General features: G+C 49.7%; 1 long non-coding RNA gene across 1 annotated transcript; it reads right to left on the bottom strand.

Moving 5' to 3' along the window:
• Positions 1-1011: 1011 nt before the first annotated feature.
• LOC140720124 (uncharacterized) lies at positions 1012-2859 on the bottom strand. The gene is made up of 3 exons (XR_012097113.1): positions 2722-2859; positions 2160-2224; positions 1012-1220 (listed from the first exon to the last, which is right to left on the bottom strand). It is a non-coding gene; the product is annotated as an uncharacterized lncRNA (long non-coding RNA).
• Positions 2860-6839: the final 3980 nt, after the last annotated feature.

The raw sequence follows: 6839 nt of genomic DNA, 5'->3' as shown, positions 1-6839 counted from the left end.
GGACACTTGGCACGCTGGCCTTCACCGGTCAGGGCACTGAGCACAGGAGTCGGGAGATCACATTGCAGTGGTACAAGACATCGGTGAGGCTTTCTGCTTTAGAATAAACGCCACTGACCTGGAAAGAGTGTGCAGGGAGTTGTACGGGGATATTGCAGGAAATCGAGGGTTATGTAGAGAGGGAAGGAATTTTGTGACTTTATTCCCTGGATCAGTGTTGCAAACTTACAGAGGTGCATAAACCCGAGAGCGGCACAGACAGAGGGAATGCGCGCAGACTTTCTCCCAGCGTTGGGTTATCGAGAACCAGATGACACAGGTTTGCGGTGAGAGCGGGTGGGAAGGAAAGAGAGAGAGAGATCATGGAGACGGAGGGTTCAGAGAGAGCGGAGAGGGAAGTGGGAGAGACGGGTAGAGAGGTAGCAGAGAGTGGGAGAGAGTTGGCTGAGAGAGAGGAGGAAGAGCGGGCAGAGAAAGGGCGGGTCAATAGGGGGTGGAGAAGAACGGGACGGGTTGGAAATGGCCACAAAGCCGGGGGTCAATGGGGACAGAGTTTTGTCGGTGCGTAGTGGGGAGAATGGGGACGCCTCAGCAGTTGGAGACTGGGGAGGAGACAGGGACAGAGAGGGCGAGGAGGGAGTTTGAGAGGATGGAGGGTTGATAGTTGACGAAGAGACAGTGGGGAAATAGAGGGGTAGGCACTGGATTCAAATCGGTGCTGCACTGCCACAGACGGCACAGGATTGAGGGGAGAGTGGGTGGAAAGGAGAGAGAGAAATATCGGGGAGATGGAGAGAACGGTGAGGGAAGAGAGTGGTGTAGAGAGGCGTACGAAAGTGGGAGAGAGGTGAAAGAGGTGGGTAGAGATAGCAGAAGAAAGCGGGCGGTGGAAGTACGAGGTAATAATAAGATAGGTAGAGAGAGCGGGACGGGGGAATGGAGGGAAATAAGGGGATGGACGGGGAGAGAGATTTGTCGGTGTGTGGTGGGGAGGGGAGAGTGAAGGGGAGACTGGAGTTAGTCATTTGATTCATGTCGCCTCCACTGGCTGTTGACAGAGACCCTGGATCTTTTCAGGAATATCCGGGAACAACGACTTCTCGCAGATGAAATGCTGATCACGATCGCAAGGATAAATCCTACTGACTGCAGTCGGATCACACTGCCTGCAGTAGGGCGTCCCCGAAGACCACTTGTACAGGAGACGGAAGCTCGCATTCCTACACAAGAGGGTTAAAAAAATTCAACAGAGGCAAAACAGCTCCAGCAGAGAACCCGAGCCCGGACCGTCCCCAAGCTAATCCCAGGAAATCGCTATCTCCTAACAGCCTGTGTCCCTCCACAAACTCATCCCACTCAAACGCTCTCCCCCACGGCCCGGTGCCGGTATCCAGACAGATACCACGGTCCCAATGACTCCCCACAATCCTGGGTCAGTTCCCCCGATTGCACTGACCCATTGTCCCCCCAGAGTCCCGTGTCCTCCGAACTAATCACACCGAACCGCTACCTCTCCACAGTCCTCAGTCCCCATCCGAATCGAACAGGCCCTTAGTCTCCCTTCTGATCTGTTTCAGTCCCCGCAACAACCCCACTCTCCCACCGTCTAATCCCGCTGCCCAGCTCTTTTCCCTCAGATCTATGTCATTCAGCAAACGAATCACACTGTTCCTCCCTCTCCTCACAGCCCGGCGACTAGCTCCGAACTAATCACATTAACCCACTGTGTGCCATCTCCCTGTACTGGTCTCCAAACTAATCCAGTTGTCCTACTCTCGCCCCTAAAATCTAAGTCTTTCACCAAACTAATCCCCCTGTTGCTCCCTCTCCTCACAGCCCGGCGACTATCTCCAAAATGATCCCACTGCACCGCGCTCTCCTGACCGAAATGCGTCAGTACCAAAATAAACCCTGTGTGCTGATCTCTCCCTACTGCCCCCTGCCAGTTTCCGAAATATTCCCACTGTCCTGTCCTTCCCCGTCAGACATAAGTTGGCCCCAAAATGTTCCTATTGTACCACCTTACCCCCTAACAAACAAATCCCAATACCCCTCACTTTTTCCACAAAACTACTTCAGACTGTAAACGAATTCCATTTTCTCCCGTCAGGACTATCACAATACCCAACTCTCACCGGACAGATCAGTCCAAATCTCACCTGTTTTCGCATTTTCCAATCCAGTATATACGGGTTCTGGACACAAGGTTGCGGGATACAAAGCTCTGGGAAATTTAAATTTACTGTATTAATGCCAAGAATCGAAAACTATGATACGGAGCTTCTCTCAGTTGATTACAACAGGAATCTCTTCCGGGACTCAGTGAAGGTAGCTTCATTGTGTCAGACCTCAGGAGTGTGTGATGGGACGGTGTGGAGGGAGATTCACTTTGTGTCTGACCCCGGGATTGTTTGATGAGACGGTGTGGCGGGAGATTCACTCTGCGTCTGACCCAGGGAGTGTGTGATGGGACGGTGTGGCGGGAGATTCACTCTATGTTTGTCCCCTGGAGAGCGTGACGGGACGGTGTGGAGGGGGATGCACTCTCTGTCTGATCCCGGGAGTGTGCGATGGGACGGAGTGGTGGTAGATTCACTCTGTATTTGACCCCGGGGGTGTGTGACGGGGCGGTGTATTGTGCATTTTCACTCTTTGTCTGACCCCGGGGGTGTTTGATGATTCCTGTGTTTCTGTGGGATCTTCTCGTGCTGTGACACATACCGCTTCATCCCTTGAATTGATTTCAAGCAGCCTTGAATCACGGTTTGAACATTCTTGAATCGCTTTGTATAAAGATGTTTCAAACGTGGAAAAGTAGTAACACCGGTCTTTATTTGTGACCCAATTCTCGGAACAGGTTTGCTCTGGAAATCACGAACAAGGAACAGTGAGACACAGAGTGAATCTCCCTGCACAGTTTTCCATCACACTCACCCGCGGTGACGCACAGAGTGAATTTCACGCCATGCGGTCCCATCACGTTCACCTGAGGTCAGGCACAAATAGAACTTCCCCGCCCCCAACATCGTCCCATCGCATATTAACAGGATCAGGCACAGTGAATATCCCTCCACACCATCCATCACACACTCCCGGAGAAAAATACCTCAGCACACACGTCAAATAGACACAGATATAGAACATAGATTAGTACAGGACAGGACAGGCCCTTCGGCCCCCCATGTTGTACCGACTCTTAAACCCTGCCTCCCATATATCCCCCAACTTAAATTCCTCCATATTCCTATAGAATAGTTTCTTAAATTTCACTGGTGTATCTGCCTCCACCACTGACTCAGGCAGTGCATTCCACGCACCAACCACTCTCTGAGTAAAAAACCTTCCTCTAATATCCCCCTTGAACTTCCCTCCCCTTACCTTAAAACCATGACCTCTTGTACTGAGCAGTGGTGCCCTGGGGAAGAGGCGCTGGCTGATCACTCTATCTATTCCTCTTAATATCTTATACACCTCTATCATGTCTCCTTTCATCCTCCTTCTTCTCAAAGCGTAAAGCCCTAGTTCCCTTAATCTCTGATCATAATCCATACTCTCTAAAACAAGCAGCATCCTGGTAAATCTCCTCTGTACCCTTTCCAATGCTTCCACATCCTTCCTATAGTGAGGCGACCAGAACTGGACACAGTACTCCAAGTGTGGCCTAACCAGAGTTTTATAGAGCTGCATCATTACATCTTGTCTCTTAAACTCTGTCCCTCGACTTATGAAAGCCAACACTCCATAAGCTTTCTTAACCACCCTATCTACCTGTGAGGCAACTTTCAGGGATCTGTGGACATGTACCCCCAGATCCCTCTGCTCACTGCCAAGTATCCTACCATTTACTTTGAAACTCTGCCTTGGAGTTTGTCCTTCCAAAGTGTACCACCTCACACTTCTCCGGGTTGAACTCTATCTGCCACTTTCAGCCCACTTCTGCATCCTAACAATGTCTATCTGCAATTTTCGACAATCTTTACGCTATCTTACAACACCAGCAACTTTTGTGTCGTCTGCAAACTTGCCAAACTACCCTTCTACCCCCAACATCCCTGGTCGTTAATAAAATTCACAAAAAGTAGAGTCCCAGAACAGATCCTTGTGGGACACCCACTAGTCACAACCATCCAATCTGAGTGTACTCCCTCCACCGCGTCCCTCTGCCTTCTGCAGGCAAGCCAATTCTGAATCCCCCTGGCCAAACTTCCCTGGATCCCATGCCTTCTGACGTTCTGAATAAGCTACCAGTTTGGAACCTTTTAAATGCCTTATTCAACCTATGTAGATCAACATCCCCCTGCACTACCCTCATCTATTTGCCTCGTCACCCTCCTCAAAGAACTCTATCAGCTTGTTAGGCAGGATCTGCCCTTCACACAGCCATGCTAACTGTCCCTGATCAGACTATGATTCTCCAAATGCCTGTAGATCCTATCTCTAAGAATCTTTTCCAACATCTCTTCCCACCGCAGACGTAAGGCCTTTAATTACCTGGAATATACCTACTACCTTTTTTGAACAAGAACACAGCATTCGCCTCCTCCAATCCACCGGTGCCATTCCAGTGGACACGAGTACAGAAAGATCCGAGCTAGTCTCAGCAATCTCCTCCCTTGCCTTGTGGAGCAGCCTGGGGACTATTCCGTCAGGCCCCGGGGACTAATCCATCCTATTGTACCTTCAACAAATCCAGCACCTCCTCTCCCTTAATATTAGCAATGCTCCTGAGCTTCAACCTCGCTCATATTGTCCACACTTTCATCAGGTTCCCTCTCATTGGTGAATACGAAGGGAAGTATTCAGTGAGGACCTTGCTCACTTCCACAACCACCAGGCACAACTTCCCACCTGTATCTCTATTCGGTGCTACCTTCACACCTGTCATCCTTTGTTCTTCATATAATTGAACGAATGCCTTGGGGCTTTCCCTTACCCTACTCGCCAAGGCCTTCTCATGCTCCGTTCTTGCTCTCCTCAGCCCCTTCTTAAGCTCATTTCTTGCTTCCCTAAATTCTTAAATAGCCCCATCTGATCCTTGCTTCCTAATCCCCATGTATGCTGCCTTCTTCCATCAGACTAGATTCTCCATCTCACCTATCACCCATGATTCCTTCACACTACCATTCTTTATCTTCTTCACCGGGAGCAATTATACCTAAAATCCTGCAAGAGATCCCTAAACACCCAAACACACATCCATAGTACACTTTCCCTGGCAAATACGTCGTCCCATCCCCACCCCGCAAGTTCAAGCTTTACAGCCTTATGTTTTTGACCTTCCCCAATTAAAAATTCCCCGTCCTCTCCGATTCTATCATTTCCCATGATACTACTAAAGGCCGGGGAGTGTTGGTCACTGTCCCCCGGATGCTCACCCACTGAGATCTGTGGCCTGAACCGGTTGGTTCCCTACTACTAGATCCAATATGGCATCCCACCTAGTCAGCCTATCAACATACTGTGACAGGAATCCGTCCTGGACACACTTAACAAACTCTGCAACGTCTAAACCATTGGAACTAATCAGGTGCCAATCAATATTAGGGAAGTTAAAGTTATCCACGATAACAACCCTGTTATTTTTACACCTTTCCTAAATATGCCACCCAGTCTGTTCCTGGATGCCTCTGCCGCTACAAGATGTCGATAGAATACCCCCAGTAGGGTAACTGCTCCCTTCCTGCTCCTGACATCCACCCACACTGACTCAAAGGAGGATCCTGCCGCATTAACCACCCTTTCTGTAGCCGTAGCTTTATACCAGACCATTAACGCCACCCCTTCTTCCCCTTTCCCCCTCTCTATCCTTTTTAAACCACTGAAATCCAGGAATATTGAGAATCCAATCCTGCCCTGGTGCCAGCCGTCTCTGTAATCGCCACTACATCGTAATTCCATATACGTATCCAAGCTCTCAGTTCAGCACCTTCGTTCCTGTCGCTTCTGGCATTGAAGAGACGCACTTTAGCCCTTCTACCCTACTACCTTTACACCCTTTATTCTGTTTCACTGTCCTCAAAGCCTCTTTATATGTTAAATCTGGCTTTGCTCCATCCACTAGCAGTTCTCTCTTTACTTTTATCCTCCTCCACCTCACTATTTTCTCTATCACTCTAGTTCCGCTCCCCCTGCAAATCTAGTTTAAATTCACCGCAGCAGCGCTAGCAAACCTTCCCGCAAGGATTTTAGTCCCTATATTGTTCAGGAGCAACCCGTCCCATATTAACAGGCCCCACCTTCCCTGGAACAAGACCCAATTGTCCAGAAACATGAAGCCCTCCCTCCTGCAACAACTCCTTAGCCACGTATTTATCTGAATTATCACCTGTTTCCAGCCTCACTGGCACGTGGCACTGGTAGCAATCCTGACATTGCAACCCTGGAGTCCCGTCCTTAAATGTTGTACCAAACTCCCTAAACTCTCTTTGCAGAACCTCCTCCTTCTTCCCATCCACGTCATTGATCCTTACATGGCCCACGGCATCTGACTGCTCACGCTCCCTCTAGAGAATGCTGAGAACTCGTTCCGAGACATCACGGTCCCTGGCACCAGGGAGGCAACAGACCATCCGAGATTCTCAATCTCTCAAACAGAACCTCTTATCTGCCCCCTAACTATTGAATCCCCTATCTCGACTGCTCTACTCTTTTTGCTGCTTCCTTTCTGAGCTCAGGGCCTTGCCTCGTGCCAGAGACGTGACCAATGCAAATTGTCCCTGGTCGGTTGTCCCCACCAACAGTATCCAAAACGGTGTACTTATTGCTGATAGGAACGGCCACAGGGATGTTCTGCGGTCGCCCAGCAACCTGTCTCCTGACTCTTAGGGGTGACTATCTCC

The sequence above is a fragment of the Hemitrygon akajei genome, unplaced genomic scaffold, assembly GCF_048418815.1.
Source record: "Hemitrygon akajei unplaced genomic scaffold, sHemAka1.3 Scf000036, whole genome shotgun sequence".
NCBI lineage: Eukaryota > Metazoa > Chordata > Chondrichthyes > Myliobatiformes > Dasyatidae > Hemitrygon > Hemitrygon akajei.
Note: the sequence above shows the minus strand (reverse complement) of the source record. Positions and strands in the feature narration are given on the sequence as shown.